This window comes from Cibotium barometz, chromosome 19 (assembly GCF_041138505.1).
Source record: "Cibotium barometz isolate CiBa-2024 chromosome 19, ASM4113850v1, whole genome shotgun sequence".
Classification (NCBI taxonomy): domain Eukaryota; kingdom Viridiplantae; phylum Streptophyta; class Polypodiopsida; order Cyatheales; family Cibotiaceae; genus Cibotium; species Cibotium barometz.
In genome coordinates this window covers 27,583,145-27,602,323 of record NC_141064.1, presented here as the reverse complement: position 1 = coordinate 27,602,323, position 19,179 = coordinate 27,583,145, and positions in this window count along the sequence as shown.

Genomic DNA, 19,179 nt, shown 5'->3' with positions numbered 1-19,179 from the left:
TCTTTGTGTGTGTGCATTGTTACAACCCTAACCCTAATTCTAGCAATTGGTATCAGAGCTAGCTTCCTTGACACTTGATCTAGTAGTCTGCCTCCCTCCTCATGATCTTGTTTTTCTGTCTCCGATTGAGATACCCTCTTAGGAGAAGAAGGTATATAGTGTAGTATGATGTATACGAAGTATACAAAATTTTCGAGGTCTGCAGCGCGATTTGGATGCGTTTTGGGCACTGCAAGGATTCTGTAGACGCTCTAGAGAGGCATAATTTTAGATTGGTTTTGCTCGATTTTGGATGTTTGGGCTGTGGAGCGGCAAAGATTTAGTGTGCAATAGCATCTAAAATGTCTTCAACAACATCAACCATCATACTTTTGCCAGTAACACTCTATTTTCTACTCTATGTTATTTTTCATACACTTTGCAGGTGATTCAAACAATTGGCAACCATGCCCGATTGCATTCAGTGAATACAGAGTACTTGCAGTGTGTTGAAATATTTTGCATTTGGTAGACAGTCATGGCTGGTAGTAGTGATGTATTCAACATGTTGTATAATGAGGACAAACTTGATGAGACTAACTACCCATTGTGGTCCTATCTGATAAGGCATGTAGTACTGGTTGCTAAAGGCCTTTGGAATGTGGTCAGTGCAACTAGGTGTTGCAGGTACATCTGAAGTAGAATCTGATACAGATGTGGCTCCTCCACATGCACCACCAGTACCTCCCACTGCTGCTCAAACGAGATGGGATGGAAGAGATACACAGGCACATGCATTGCTTGCACTTTCTGTGAAGCAAAGCATTATTCCTCATATTCGGTCATGTAAGACTTCAAAACAGGCATGGGATGCACTTGCTGCATTATGCCAGGTACACAATGAAGCACGTGTTGCATATCTACGCAAACAATTGGAGTCTGAGCACATGAACGAGGGAGATTCAATAGACAGCTTCTTGACCAAGATCAAAGATTTTAAGGAGTAGCTTGCTAGTGTGGATGAGATATATCTTGATAGTACATTGGTGCCCACGGTTCTTAATGCATTGCTGGATTCTTATCAGAGTTTTGTCTCTACCCTTAGACTCATGATGAAGGGAAATCCAAATGCCCTTACATTTGATGAGCTAGATTCAGTACTCTTGCAAAAAGAGCAGTCTAAGCAAAATAGATCTGTTATGCGAGTTGGTGACTAATCTTTTGTTGCCAGTCAAAGAAAGGCAAAGGTAAAGCTTCTTCGCACAGTGGCTATAAGCCAAAATCAGAATCCTCGGGTAAGGATGCAAAGAAAGAAGGTGAGCCTAAAAAGAACGGTGACTGTCACTATTGCAGAAAACCAGGGCACTACATAAATTAGTTCAAGAAAAGGCTAGAGAAGGATACAAAGAAAGAATCGGGCATGGTTGTGGCTGATGCATCTGCACCAAGTGTAGAGAAGAAGGAATCTGCAAGTTTTGCTCAAGATGATTGGGCATGGACTGTACGTTGTAGTTATGACCCTTCTAGTCATGATGTATGCATGTCAGTGGCCGAATCGAATGCTTGGTACTTTGACAGTGGTGCTAGTAAGCACATTACTTCACAAAAAAAATATATTCTCATCTCTGGAATCTATCCCAAGTGCAGGAACCGTCACATGTGTAAATGGTTCCTCATATCCTATCAAAGGAGTTGGTAGAGTTGTACTCACTTCTACAACTTGGGGCACGTTTACTCTTTCTAAAGTTTTATATGTGCCAGCCATTAAGAAGAACTTGCTGTCAGTTTCAGCCTTAGCCTTGTCAGGCTTGATGGTCAAATTTGTGGATGATAGATGTACAGTTCAGGATAGAAATAATGGTTATTCTATCATTACCTCAGGTACCTTGTTTCATGGCCTATACAAGATAGATGAATTTGAGAAGTTGCAGGATGATGCTTGCTCAGTTTCTACGACTCGTATTATGAGTGATGCAAAATTATGGCATGCACGATTTGGCCATCTGAATTTTGGCAGTTTATTATGCCTTCAAAGGCATGATATGGTGTCTGAGTAACCAACTCTTGAGACCCCTACTAGACATGTATGTGAGGGGTGTATTCTTGGAAAATGCATCAGGCATCATTTCCAAAGGATGGATCTGTCAGAGTTATTAAGAAATTACAGCTTATACGTAGTGATGTATGTGTGGTCCTATGAGGACACCATCTATTGGGGGATATCTCTACTTCATCACTTTTATTAATGATTACTCTAGATAAAGCTGGGTGTATCTGTGAGATCCATGTTCCCACCGCGCAACGGATTCGGGGTACTAGCAGCAGAAGTAGCACTTCTTGCGCGAGGCAAGGTCCCACACTCGGGGCCTCGTCCACGGATATCCGGACAAAAGACTAATCCGTCGGTTTTTCCAAAACCGAACCCAGAAAAACTTCCCTTATCCGGAAAGCACGGGAGATTCCTCCAGGATAACTTTTTACACTAACGTAGTCAAGACCATTAGTGATCAAACTGATCCGACTGCACCTATAAAGATACTCGGTCAGATCAAGGAAGAAACTTGCACTTGGATCATTGGGATCAACGCTTTTTTACACTAACGTAGTCAAGACCATTAGTGATCAAACTGATCCGACTGCACCTATAAAGATACTCGGTCAGATCAAGGAAGAAACTTGCACTTGGATCATTGGGATCAACGCTTTTTTCCCCATCAAGAGACACAGCCGTTGATTCCTATCCATAGAACAATTACTATCCGGGACTTGCTTCATCTATCGTAATAACAGAAATTGAGTCTCGATTTACGGATCCATCAGTCCAGCCTAACCCCATCTAGTCCCATGGGTTAGCCAACCTCCCAACCACTGTAGTGATGGGATCCAATTAGGAATTTGGTTAGGTTTTGTCCTGGGTACCAAGGAAAAGAGTTCCAGGACCCCCTAGCCGGAAGTTTCATGCAAACATAAAACTAGTCACACCACTTACACACCCAATATGAAATTGCCTTTTTCTCAGCATCAACTAACTTAAAAACAATCCTTTAATGAAACCATTATGTCACTGATAACAATCCTTGAATTCTCTGGTTGAATCGATATTTCCAATCATTCATTCATCGGTGTACTTATGGCATCATTGGCAACCAGAACGCTCACCACCTGTTCACTCAGGGGCCTTTTCCATAGTTCCTAGCTCATAGTAACCGGCAATATATTCATATAACAGAATGGAATCTCCGTGGAAGATCAGCAAGATCAACCCACAGATCCATATAAAAGAGCCATGGACTCATCCGTTGAGGACCAGCAAGGTCAATCAACCCGATCCATGCCCGGTTTCAGAAAACAACTCTTATTCCTTGTTCCAATATCTTCCTCGACGCACATGTGGGTATCCTAGGCGACCCAGAGCCCGAGCACTGTATGGTCAGCACCCTCTAGGATCCTTCGTAGGTGACCTAGCGCTTCACTCATAGGCCGCTTCCCTCGGTCGATCTTGCTACGCGAGACGTCCTCCATTGACTCTCCGTCAGCAGTTGCAACTTTAACAGTTAGGTCTTCATGACCTTAATCCACAAGATGGTGAAAATGCTTCCCCAGCATTCTTGACATAAAATAGTCATTTACAAACAGTCACAAAATACAGTTTCTAAATCGAACTCTCGTCTTTCCACATTATCCCTCCTTAGTCCACTTACTTATTCCACATTCCATTCAATGTGTACTCATTCTCATCCATTTCCTCATATCGACGACACATTAATTCACATACACATTCACATTCACATCCATACATCCACATCTACATGCATACATCCATTTTCACATCCTCATTTATACATCCACATCCCATATCCACATTCATACATACACATCCATACATCCACATCCACATCCACATTCACATTCATACATCCACATCCACATTCCCATTCACATCTATACATCCACATCTACATCCACAGACATACATACATCCACATCCGTATCTACATCCATACATCCACATCCACATCCATATCCACATTCACATTCACATCCATATATCCACATCTACATGCATACATCCATTATCACGTCATCATTCATATATCCACATCTACATACATACATACATCCACATCCACATTCCCATTCACATCTATACATTCACATCTACATCCACATACATCCATTATCACGTCATCATTCATATATCCACATCTACATACATACATACATCCACATCCACATTCCCATTCACATCTATACATTCACATCTACATCCACATACATACATACATCCACATCCGCATTCCCATTCACATCTATACATCCACACACATACATACATCCACATCTACATCCACATTCACATCTACGCATATACATCTTCATGCATACATCCATTTTCACATTCATACATCCACACTCCCATCTCCACATTCACACATCCACATACATACATCCATTTCCACATTCCCATTCATATATCCCCATATGCCTTCACATCTAATCTTTTACATCACATCCATTCTTGCCCTATCACGACACATATACATCTTATCCTATCACATACACTTCTTACCTCATCTCATACACATCTTATCACATCTTAATTCATCTTATCACCTGCTAACTTATTTCATAAGCATCTTATCACATCTTATACACCTCTTATCACATCCTATCACATCTCATATCTATTTATAGAATACAAGAGAATTTTTATATTTGATATAAGATTTCTTTACACATTTATTTAAGCATAAATTCCATTTAAGGAGATTAATACTTTTGAAGTAAAAATCAATCTTTTATGCATCTTCCTATGCATAATTTCATTTTAAATGAAAATGATACTTTTGAATTAAAATTCAATCTTTTATGCATCTTCTTATGCATAAATTTAATTTGGATAAGAATTGACATTTTTGAATTAAAAATCCATCTTTTATGCATCTTCCTATGCATAAATTCAATTTGGATGAGAATAACGCTTTTGAATTGAAATTTTATTCTTTTATGCATCTTCCTATGCATAAATTCAATTTAGATGAGAATGACACTTTGAATTAAAAATCAAACTTTTATGCATCTTCTTATGCATAAATTCAATTTGGTAGGAATTACACTTTTAGAATAAAAGAATTTCTCTTATGCATCTAAGTTATGCATAAAATCCATTTATGATGAAAATCACACTTTTAGTATAAAAAGAATATCTTTTATGCATACCTCTATGCATGAAATCCAATATGATAAAAGTAACACTTTTACAATAAAATAATCAACTTTTATGCATACCTCTATGCATGAAATTCAATTATGATAAAAGACACACTTTTATAATAAAATAATCAACTTTTATGCATACCTTTATGTATGAAATTCAATTATGATAAAAGACACACTTTTATAATAAAATAATCAACTTTTATGCATACCTTTATGTATGAAATTCAATTATAATAAAAGTCACACTTTTATAATAAAATAATCAACTTTTATGCATGAAATTCAATTATGATAAAACTCACACTTTTATAATAAAATAATCAACTTTTATGCATACCTTTATGTATGAAATTCAATTATAATAAAAGTCACACTTTTATAATAAAATAATCAACTTTTATGCATACCTTTATGCATGAATTTCAAATATGATAAAAGTAACACTTTTGATATAAAAATTTATCCATTATACATACTTCTCTGCATGAAAATAAAAATGATAAAAGTAACACTTTTGATATAAAAATTTATCCTTTATGCATACTTCTATGCATGAAAATAAAAATGATAAAAATAATACTTTTGATATAAAAATTTATCCTTTATGCATACTTCTATGCATGAAAATAAAAATTGATAAAAGTAACACTTTTGATATAAAAATTTATCCTTTATGCATACTTCTATGCATGAAAATAAAAATGATAAAAGTAACACTTTTAATATAAAAATTTATCCTTTATGCATAATATAAAAATTTAATTTCTCCATGATTACAATGAAATTCTTTTAATTAATCTAGGATGATAATTCCTAGAATATGGTAGGAAGTTCTCTTTTCATGCTTTGAATGAAATTATTTTATGTATAAATTTTTACAAAATTTTGCCATAGCTCTGCTGCTATGATTGATAAATCTCAATTATTTTAAAAGATAAAGCTTATCTTTAAGGGAATGATTAGAATGATCCCTAATTGGATCATTAACCATAATGAATTGAATCAAAAATAATCATGAAATACATAAACTAAAAGCATAGAAAAAAAACCATTAATTTGGTCTCAAGCATAGATTAATCTTGGATTAAGGAAAAACTTTATGAAAAGCTTCATTTGGATTGAGAATGGGTCATGAGTATGACCATTTCTTGAGTGAGAGAGAGAAATTACATAAAAACCATTAGAATTAAGCATAAATAGAAATTTATGTAATTCTTTACTATCATTAATCAATTAACTTCAATAGCATTCATCAAATTATATAACTCTTCACTACTATTCATCAGTTAACTTCAATAGCATTCAAAAACCATTCCAATTAAGCTTCTCAAGCTTGAGAGGGGTTGAGAAGAGAGAAACATTGAGAAATTATAGAAAAGATCAAAATTCACCTTTTACCTTACAATTTGCTTGATTCTTTGTTCACGGTAGAGGCCCCCAACCAATCAATTGGTTTAGTATGTTGATGGAGCCACCAATGGGGATCGAAGAAAGAGGGAAGTGTCAAAAACTAGTGAATTATTAATGAATTCACAGTTCTTGGCTTAGGTGGAGTAGAGTAACAATGCATTAAACATTGTTGAGTTTCAACAAAGGGGAAGGCCTCTATTTATAGGAAAAAGTGAGCTCCTAACCAAACAAACTGATTCTAGAATTTTCCAACTCAGTTTGGTCAATTTTTGACCATTTTTAGGTCAGTTGAGCTAACTTTTTGCAACTAGACTTGAATTAGGAGAGAGGAGAGATGAAATATCTCAATTTTTATGAGTTTAAAACTCATTCAAGCATGTGAAATATGCACCTCCTTTAATGGACTCCCCTTCCTTACATATGTGTCAAAATGGAATCATTATACCCAAAATATCTTATATTTTTAATATTGCTCATAGTTTTTTACTAATAAACCTTGTATATTTTCAACTCTTCATCTTATGTGAGCATTTACTCATTTTTGGATACCCAAAATATCTCATATTTTTAATATTGCTCATAGTTTTTTACTAATAAACCTTGTACATTTTCAACTCTTCATCTTATGTGAGCATTTACTCATTTTTGGATACCCAAAATATCTCATATTTTTAATATTGCTCATAGTTTTTTACTAATAAACCTTGTACATTTTCAACTCTTCATCTTATGTGAGCATTTACTCATTTTTGGATACCCAAAATATCTCATATTTTTAATATTGCTCATAGTTTCTTACTAATAAATCTTGTACATAGTCAACTCTTCATCTTATGTGAGCATTTACTCATTTTTAGATATCTTCTTTTACAAATTGGATTTATCTCCTCCCTACACATGGATTGATGCTATTGGCCCATAGGAAAACCTTAATTGGACCATAATCCAAAAATTTCTGAAAATCTAAACCCTTAGGCTAAGGTCCTTTATACCCATTTCCAATAAATTCCAATTGCACATTGGAAAGTTCTTTTTGAATTTCTGTTTCAGGGGAATTCATTTTAATAATATGAGAAATTTTTCTATCTAAAAATATTCAAAATCTGAATATTCTCTCTCTCGAATATTTTCTCTCTCTATGTCAAAATAGGCAGAGACAAGATCTTTTATATTTCTGAAGAGGGGATTGATTACAGGGGAAGATGGTGGACATCTTGAGAGGCTGGGGAGGAATCTTACATTCTCTCCCACTTGAAAAATGCGAGATGCCCTCATCTCGCAAACTGGGGGTAATTTCGCAAGATACACGAATATGAGACTGAGAGAAAATTTTTTAATTAAGATTAACCACCAAGAAAAGTCTCAAAGAGAGCAAGACTCAAGACAAGAACAAGATTTCAACTTTATTCATTCTTGGAACATATACAGTAAGATAGAAGAACTTTTTACACTTCCATAAGCCCGTCCATCATATGGTCACAAAAGCAGCACTCACAAGCTGCGCACATATAAGGTAACTCATCTATGGGAATAATTCGGCTGGTTATTGCCACACCTACCTCAGTGGTATGAGGCGATCTAACAAAAGGACCTCTGAGAGGCAAGCCAAAAACGGGGTAAAGGCATATCTTCTGATGAGGAAGAAAACACGCCAGGTAAGAAGACCCGCTCAGAAAACCCAATATGCCTTGATCTCATCATGCAATAGTATCGGGGACCCAAACCCAAAGCTTCAATAATCATAGCCAAGCGGACATTGTTGCGAAAATGCTGCTGACCCCACGGTGTTACCCTAGTTATGTCTTGATAGGTCCGCCATTTGGTCTGAGCTACAGAAGCTCCCAAGTGAGGAAAAAGTGAGCGCTCATATAGTTCTATAAAATCCTTCTTCACAGACTCGCTTGCATCTTGAAGGTGAGAAATCATCATGGATAAAACTAATTCCTGTTGCCAAGCCATGAAGGAGATTAAGAAAGAAAGGAGATCGATAGAAGTAAGATTACTGTGAGCGACAAGTAAAAGTTAGGACTTATATAAAGGGAGGAGCTAGCGTAACCTAGAAGCCAACGGTATCTTGTCACTGAAGTTTTACCGTCTTTCCATGATTTGGTTTTGGCACATATTTCTATAGGAGGCATTAAGAACTTTGAGATGAGGAGATAAAAGAAGTTCGTAGGCTAAGTCACCTACTTTCTTTGGTCCACAATATCTGGGAGATAACTACTTATACTCCCCTAGAGATAAAGAAATTCTTTTGGTTCGTATTCAATTGAAGACCATAACTGCTTCTTTGAATTCTCTGACTATCCTCTTCTTATCTGTATATTGTTTCTGTCGATCCTGGGGAGCGTTTATATCTTTATGAATTGCCTGCATCTGTTGCTCTAAGTCGCCAAGCATTTGACTGGTCATCTCGACCCTAATCAATGGGTTGGACCTAGTTTAAGCAATCTTGTTCCCACTGCGCAACGGATTCGGGGTACTAGCAGCAGCGGAAGTAGCACTTCTTACGCGAGGCAGGGTCCCACACTCGGGGCCTCGTCCACGAATATCCGGACAAAAGACTAATCCGTCGGTTTTTCCAAAACCGAACCCGGAAAAACTTCCCTTATCCGGAAAGCACGGGCGATTCCTCCAGGATAACTTTTTACTCTAACGTAGTCAAGACCATTAGTGATCAAACTGATCCGACTGCACCTATAAAGATACTCGGTCAGATCAAGAAAGAAACTTGCACTTCGATCATTGGGATCAACGCTTTTTTCCCCATGAGGCACAGCCGTTGATTCCTATCCATAGAACAATTACTATCCGGGACTTACTTCATCTATCGTAATAACAGAAATTGAGTCTCGATTTACGGATCCATCAGTCCAGCCTAACCCCATCCAATCCCATGGGTTAGCCAACCTCCCAACCACTGTAGTGATGGGATCCAATTAGGAATTTGGTTAGGTTTTGTCCCGGGTACCAAGGAAAAGAGTTCCAAGGCCCCCTAGCCGGAAGTTTCATGCAAACATAAAACTAGTCACACCACTTACACACCCAATATGAAATTGCCTTTTTCTCAGCATCAACTAACTTAAAAACAATCCTTTAATGAAACCATTATGTCACTGATGACAATCCTTGAATTCTCTGGTTGAATCTATATTTCCAATCATTCATTCATCGGTGTACTTATGGCATCATTGGCAACCAGAACGCTCACCACCTATTCACTCAGGGGCCTTTTCCATAGTTCCTAGCTCATAGTAACCGGCAATATATTCATATAACAGAATGGAATCTCCATGGAAGATTAGCAAGATCAACCCACAGATCCATATGAAAGAGTCATGGACTCATCCGTTGAGGACCAGCAAGGTCAATCAACCAGATCCATGCCCGGTTTCAGAAAACAACTCTTATTCCTTGTTCCAATATCTTCCTCGACGCACGTGTGGGTATCCTAGGCAACCAAGAGCCCGAGCACCGTATGGTCAGCACCCTCTAGGATCCTTCGCAGGTGACCTAGCGCTTCACTCATAGGCCGCTTCCTTGGTCCCTCATCCACCGTACTGGAAGCTCACCATTTAAGTCGAACCGAAGCTGGTCAAGACATCGGTCAATCTTGCTACGCGAGACGTCCTCCATTGACTCTCCATCAGCAGTTGCAACTTTAATAGTTAGGTCTTCATGACCTTAATCCACAAGACGGTCAAAATGCTTCCCCAGCATTCTTGACATAAAACAGTCATTTACAAACAGTCACAAAATACAGTTTCTAAATCGAACTCTCATCTTTCCACATTATCCCTCCTTAGTCCACTTACTTATTCCACATTCCATTCAATGTGTACTCATTCTCATCCATTTCCTCATATCGACGACACATTAATTCACATACACATTCACATTCACATCCATACATCCACATCTACATGCATACATCCATTTTCACATCCTCATTTATACATCCACATCCCATATCCACATTCATACATACACATCCATATCCACATCCATACATCCACATCCACATCCACATTCACATTCATACATCCACATCTACATTCCCATTCACATCTATACATCCACATCTACATCCACATACATACATACATCCACAACCGTATCTACATCCATACATCCACATCCACATTCACATTCACATCCATATATCCACATCTACATGCATACATCCATTATCACGTCATCATTCATATATCCACATCTATATACATACATATATCCACATCCACATTCCCATTCACATCTATACATTCACATCTACATCCACATACATACATACATCCACATCCGCATTCCCATTCACATCTATACATCCACACACATACATACATCCACATCTACATCCACATTCACATCTACGCATATACATCTTCATACATACATCCATTTTCACATTCATACATCCACACTCCCATCTCCACATTCACACATCCACATGCATACATCCATTTCCACATTCCCATTCATATACTCCCATCTCCACATTCACACATCCACATACATACATCCATTTCCACATTCCCATTCATATATCCCCATATGCCTTCACATCAATCTTTTATATCACATCCATTCTTGCCCTATCACGACCCATATACATCTTATCCTATCACATACACTTCTTACCTCATCTCATGCACATCTTATCACATCTTAATTCATCTTATCACCTGCTAACTTATTTCATAAGCATCTTATCACCTCTTATCACATCTTATACACCTCTTATCACATCCTATCACATCTCATATCTATTTATAGAATACAAGAGAATTTTTATATTTGATATAAGATTTCTTTACACATTTATTTAAGCATAAATTCCATTTAAGGAGATTAATACTTTCAAAGTAAAAATCAATCTTTTATGTATCTTCCTATGCATAATTTTATTTTAAATAAAAATGATACTTTTGAATTAAAATACAATCTTTTATGCATCTTCCTATGCATAAATTCAATTTGGATATGAGAATTGACATTTTTGAATTAAAAATCCATCTTTTATGCATCTTCCTATGCATAAATTCAATTTGGATGAGAATAACGCTTTTGAATTGAAATTTTATTCTTTTATGCATCTTTCTATGCATAAATTCAATTTAGATAAGGATGACACTTTGAATTAAAAATCAAACTTTTATGCATCTTCTTATGCATAAATTCAATTTGGTAGGAATTACACTTTTAGAATAAAAGAATTTCTCTTATGCATCTAAGTTATGCATAAAATCCATTTATGATAAAAATCACACTTTTAGTATAAAAAGAATATCTTTTATGCATACCTCTATGCATGAAATCCAATATGATAAAAGTAACACTTTTACAATAAAATAATCAACTTTTATGCATACCTCTATGCATGAAATTCAATTATGATAAAAGACACACTTTTATAATAAAATAATCAACTTTTATGCATACCTTTATGTATGAAATTCAATTATAATAAAAGTCACACTTTTATAATAAAATAATCAACTTTTATGCATACCTTTATGCATGAAATTCAATTATAATAAAAGTCACACTTTTATAATAAAATAATAAACTTTTATGCATACCTTTATACATGAAATTGAATTATGATAAAAGTCACACTTTTATAATAAAATAATCAACTTTTATGCATACCTTTATGTATGAAATTCAATTATGATAAAAGTCACACTTTTATAATAAAATAATCAACTTTTATGCATACCTTTATGCATGAATTTCAAATATGATAAAAGTAACACTTTTGATATAAAAATTTATCCATTATGCATACTTCTATGCATGAAAATAAAAATGATAAAAGTAACACTTTTGATATAAAAATTTATCCTTTATGCATACTTCTATGCATGAAAATAAAAATGATACAAATAACACTTTTGATATAAAAATTTATCCTTTATGCATACTTCTATGCATGAAAATAAAAATTGATAAAAGTAACACTTTTGATATAAAAATTTATCCTTTATGCATACTTCTATGCATGAAAATAAAAATGATAAAAGTAACACTTTTGATATAAAAATTTATCCTTTATGCATAATATAAAAATTTAAATTTTTCATGATTACAATGAAATTCTTTTAATTAATCTAGGATGATAATTCCTAGAATATGGTAGGAAGTCCTCTTTTCATGCTTTGAATGAAATTATTTTATGTGTAAATTTTTACAAAATTTTACCATAGCTCCGCTGCTATGATTGATAAATCTCAATTATTTTAAAAGATAAAGCTTATCTTTAAGGGAATGATTAGAATGATCCCTAATTGGATCATTAATCCATAAGGATCATTATGGGTTAATGATCCCTAATTGGATCATTAACCCATAATGAATTGAATAAAAAATAATCATGAAATACATAAACTAAAAGCATAGAAAAAAAACCATTAATTTGGTCTCAAGCATAGATTAATCTTGGATTAAGAAAAAGCTTTATGAAAAGCTTCATTTGGATTGAGAATGGATCATGAGTATGACCACTTCTTGAGTGAGAGAGAGAAATTACATAAAAACCATTAGAATTAAGTATAAATAAAAATTTATGTAATTCTTTACTATCATTAATCAATTAACTTCAATAGCATTCATCAAATTATGTAACTCTTCACTACTATTCATCAATTAACTTCAATAGCATTCAAAAACCATTCCAATTAAGCTTCTCAAGCTTGAGAGGGATTGAGAAGAGAGAAACATTGAGAAATTATAGAAAAGATCAAAATTCACCTTTTACCTTACAATTTGCTTGATTCTTTATTCACGGTAGAGGCCCCCAAACAATCAATTGGTTTAGTATGTTGATGGAGCCACCAATGGGGATTGAAGAAAGAGGGAAGTGTCAAAAACTAGTGAATTATTAATGAATTCACAGTTCTTGGCTTAGGTGGAGTAGAGTAACAATGCATTAAACATTGTTGAGTTTCAACAAAGGGGAAGGCCTCTATTTATAGGAAAAAGTGAGCTCCTAACCAAACAAACTGATTCTAGAATTTTCGAACTCAGTTTGGTCAATTTTTGACCATTTTTAGGTCAGCAGTTAAGCTAACTTTTTGCAACTAGACTTGAATTAGGAGAGAGGAGAGATGAAATATCTCAATTTTTATGAGTTTAAAACTCATTCAAGCATGTGAAATATGCACCTCCTTTATAATGGACTCCCCTTCCTTATCTATGTGTCAAAATGAAATCATTATACCCAAAATATCTCATATTTTTAATATTGCTCATAGTTTTTTACTAATAAACCTTGTACATTTTCAACTCTTCATCTTATGTGAGCATTTACTCTTTTTGGATACCCAAAATATCTCATATTTTTAATATTGCTCATAGTTTTTTACTAATAAACCTTGTACATTTTCAACTCTTCATCTTATGTGAGCATTTACTCATTTTTGGATACCCAAAATATCTCATATTTTTAATATTGCTCATAGTTTCTTACTAATAAACCTTGTACATAGTCAACTCTTCATCTTATGTGAGCATTTACTCATTTTTGGGTATCTTCTTTTACAAATTGGATTTATCTCCTCCCTACACATGGATTGATGCTATTGGTCCATAGGAAAACCTTAATTGGACCATAATCCAAAAATTTCTGAAAATCTAAACCCTTAGGCTAAGGTCCTTTATACCCATTTCCAATAAATTTCAATTGCACATTGGAAAGTTCTTTTTGAATTTATGTTTCAAGGGAATTCATTTTAATAATATGAGAAATTTTTCTATCTAAAAATATTCAAAATCTGAATATTCTCTCTCTAGAATATTTTCTCTCTCTATGTCAAAATAGGCAGAGACAAGATCTTTTATATTTCTGAAGAGGGGATTGATTACAGGGAAAGATACTGGACATCTTGAGAGGCTGGGGAGGAATCTTACAGTATCCATTAAAGTAGAAGTTAGAGGTTTTTATGTGCTTTATGCACTTTGTATCCATGGCTGAAAATGAATGTGAATGTAAAGTTGGCACCCTTTGTTCAAATCGATGGGGGGAGTATATGTCCAAGGAATTTCATGCATATATGGCTAAAAAGGGCATAAGGCATCAATGTACAGTGCCATACACACTTGAGAAAAATGGTATGGCTAAGAGAAAGAACGAGTCTCTCATGAAGATGGCACGATGTATGGTGAAAGCCCAAGATTTACCTCATGGTTTTTGGTTAGAGACAACTATGTGCACAAACTATGTATTCAACAAATGCCCTACCAAGGCCTTGCAGTTTAAAACTCCTTATGAAGCTTGGCATGGCAGGAAGCCTTCTGTGGCTCATTTGCGTATTTTTTATTATCTTGCTTCTTATGCTCTTATGCCTAAGCAACAACGCAGTAAGCTTGATGATAAGGAAATTAAATGCATATTTGTGGGATATACAGTTCAGAAAGCAAGGGATATATACTCTACCATCCAGCCTCAAAGCTGATTTTGGTAAGTAGAGATGTTGTTTTTGTCAAAAACTCAATTCAGCCCATGCTTTCATGCAAGAAACAGCAAAATGTATGCTCACAGGACATGTTTGATTTGCTCCTACCTTTGTTTAATGGAGGGTAACCATATGTAGAGCAATTGAATGCTCAATCAAGTGCTGAAATTCAGCCTTTGCAGGTGCAAAATCAACCTTTTGATGAGGCAATTATTGAGGATGTAGTGGATGAGGAGAGAGCAGCCATAGAACAATCTAGGCGTATGCCAAAATGGCTTATGCAGACATTGAGGGGGATAGCAAGTTTGCAGCTCCTTTACCTAGCAGAAGTTGTGCAGGTTCTCATCATGCAGATTATTCTCATGTGGATCATGTTCTCATTTCTACTTTATGTAATGAGGAGGAACATGTTTCCTTTGAGGAAGCACAAGATGATGATCATTGGTGGATGCATACTATGCAGGATAAGTATAACTCTATACTTATCCTGCATAATATGCAGGATAAGTATAACTCTATACTCAAGAATGACACCTGGTATTTGACATATCTACCTCATGGCAAGAAGGCCATTGGTACTAAGTGGGTTTCTAAGTTAAAATGCAAAGCAGATGGTAGCATTGATTGCTACAAGGCCAAACTTGTTGCAAAGGGGTATGCCCAACAAAAGGGCATTGATTATGATGAGATCTTTGCAACCACATCTCATATGACTACCATTAGGTGTCTCATTGCTTTGGCAGCACATCATGGGTGGAATAAACATCAGTTGGACATTAAGATTGCATTCTTAAATGGTGATTTACATGAGGAGGTCCATGTATTGCAGCCTCCTAGTTTTGCTGTGAAAGGAGAAGAGTCTAAAGTATGCAAGTTGAAAAAGGCTCTTTATGGCCTTAAGCAGTTCCTAGAGCATGGTATGAGAAGATTCATGCATACTTGGTTACAAATGATTTTTGCAACAGTCCAACAGAGAGTACCCTCTATGTGAAGAGGAGTAAGGATACATTTTTTGTCATCGTTCTATATGTTGATGACATGCTGTTCACATGACCCGATATAGATCAGATTTCAATCTTTAAGGCTAATTCACAGTCATTGTTTAAGATGTCAAATTTGGGACCCTTGCATTACTATTTGGGGATTCAGTTTATACAGCACAATGACGGCTTTGTTATTTTACAGTAGTCTAAATATATACAGAAGCTATTGAAGAGGATTAATCTTGAAAACTGTAAACCTATGGCTACACCTATGGTGACAGGTACTTGACTTAGTCTTCAAGATGCAGGAGACTCTTTTGATACTAGTTTGTATCAGCAGGCTGTTGGATCCCTTCTTTATGTGTGCAACACGAGGCCATATATACAGTATGCGATCTCATAGTTGAGCAGATTTATGCATAGCCCACGTACGAAGCATTGGCAGGCTATTAAGCGGGTTTGTCGCTATTTACAGGGCACTCAGTATTTTGGATTATTTTATCCATAAGGGGATGAGTCACAGCAGCTGCATGCTTTCAGTGATTCAAATTGGGCTGGATATTATGCCACACGAGTGTCCACTAGTGGGTTTTGCTTTTGCCTTGGTGATTCATGTATATGATTGCTCAGCAAGAAGCAACTTACAGTGGCTACTTCTTCCAGCTATGAAGTTGAGTACAGGAGGGCAGCTTTTACAGTTTACAGGTTAGTATATGTGGCTCAGACGTCTTATGGCTGATTTAGGTGTTGGACAGTCATCTAGCACTACGATTTTTATTGACAGCCAGAGCGCATTAGCAGTTGCGAGGAACCTAGTGTTTCATGTTCGCACTAAGAACATTGAGGTGCATTACCACCATGTCAGGGAAAGACTCTCTGTAGTAGAGATCACCTTGGTCTATGTGCCTACACATGACAACATGGTAGATTTATTCACGAAGACTCTTCCTCGTGAAAAGTTTGAAGCTTTTCGTAAAGCTTTGGTCTTACTTCATTTTCAAGATTGATCAGCCATACCATGTACATGTTCACATCATCACTCCAGGGGGGATTTGTAGCATTATATGGTAGCAATGTGTGTGAATACACTTAGGACCACCGAGGTACTTTTTCCCTTACTAGGAGGTTTTTTCCCTGATGTGTATGTACATCCTCTTATCTACTCATTTTGGATTGTGTACTTATCTTTCGTATCTAGCACACATTTGTTTATTCTAATCTAGTGAGTTTGTGTGCTCTCAAGCTTATCTATCTTTCTCAAGGATAACGAGATATCATATATATACATACATACATACATACATACGCACACATGCACGCACATATATATACATACATACATACATACGCACGCATGCACGCACGCACACACACACATATATATATATATATATATACATACATACATACACACGCACGCGCGTGCACACACACACACACACACACATATATATATATATATAGGGTGGTTATGAGGACAATAACTACATGTATGGAGCTGAATGGCAACCAAGTTCAATGGAAGTACCTCAACAATAAAAGCGAAAAATAGGAAGAGACATTACATGGGATGTTTATACTTTGATAACAAAGCTTTTTTAATTTAGCCACGTCATGGCTTTGGATATTGCTCAAAGATCTCTAGAGAGCTCTAAAATGACAAAGAGGATTTATCAATAATTTGCGAGAGTTTCATTGAATAAAAGGTATGATATCACACGTGTGCACAAAAGATAATTTTGAGAAGAATGCATGGGAGAGGATGACCTTGAGCTCCTTGTTGCAAGCAAACTCTTCACACACACACACAAGAGTAGATAAGCACATGAGAGAGAGATTGTCTATATTTTATTCTTTCTTCTTACTTCTCTACAGCTATACCATAAAGGTAAGAGTACATTCTATAAGGGAAAGTAATATACTATTATAATAAACAAGGTCCATAGTGTGAACTTAGCTATGTGAGCTAGTGCTATAACTATGCCAGAACCATTAGGTGAAATATGGACTCTCATTTTTGCCCTTTAAGGATTTCCACACCTCCTCTCTAGAAAAATAGGCTCATGGTGAAATTTTTACAAATCAACTCAAAAGTGAGCAGAGTTTGGACATTTTGAATCTACTCTTTGAGACCTTTCCAATGATATATAGCATGATAAGCAATTTTGAATATTCAAGAAGTCCCCAAATTGGTGATGATGTCTACTGGAAGTGTCCTTAACATCATAATGGTGCAAAGAGATTAACCCCCACATTTTTATTAAAATTAAGGATAACCTTTATACCTAATTAGATGAGACAAACACTAAGGCGTCATGCTAGGTTCTAAACCAAATGTTTTATCATTTGATAGTAAACTTTCTCATTTAGTAAGACAATATATTCGGCCCAAAATCATGCAATAAGATGAGTTTGAGATATTTTAAAGTTGTGTATTGGACTTGGAAATGATCAATTAAAGTTGAAACCCTCGATCACACTATACTCTAAGTCAAGATACATGCAAGTAAGTGATGGATACATGAGAAGAATACAAAGAGCTACTGTATTCCTATATTTAAATCTTAACAAGAGCTGCATGATCAAATAATCTCTTGCATTGATGAGTTTGTTATCTTTCAAACCCAAACCTTTTCACTTATCCACCCCCCACACCCACCCAACTGAAATGAGGCATAAGTAGCATTGAATTGAATCGTAACCTACATGTGATAACCATAACATAACATAATCCAGACCTCTAACAAAGAATACATTCTTGGTTATGCAGAACTACACTGAATTGAAGCACCACTCTTGAGTGGACTTGCCAAGAGCACTTCATTAAAATTTAGATGATTGTTAGTAAAAGAAGAAATAAGATAAATACAATCAAAACACCACATCAGCACATGCAGTCTTTGAAGGTTTACATCCTTGCCTTTACACACACACACACACACACACATGCATGCATGCACACCCCTCAAATTGCAATAGTCGTGCTACACTGAAGTCTATGTAAGAACTTGTCCCTCATTTTTTCACCTAAGTTGGTGGAAGCCAAAGTAAGTCAATCCAAATACGAAAGTATTAAACTATATTTCAGGATTGATCCCCCATGGCCCAAACCATTAATTAATGTATTGAAG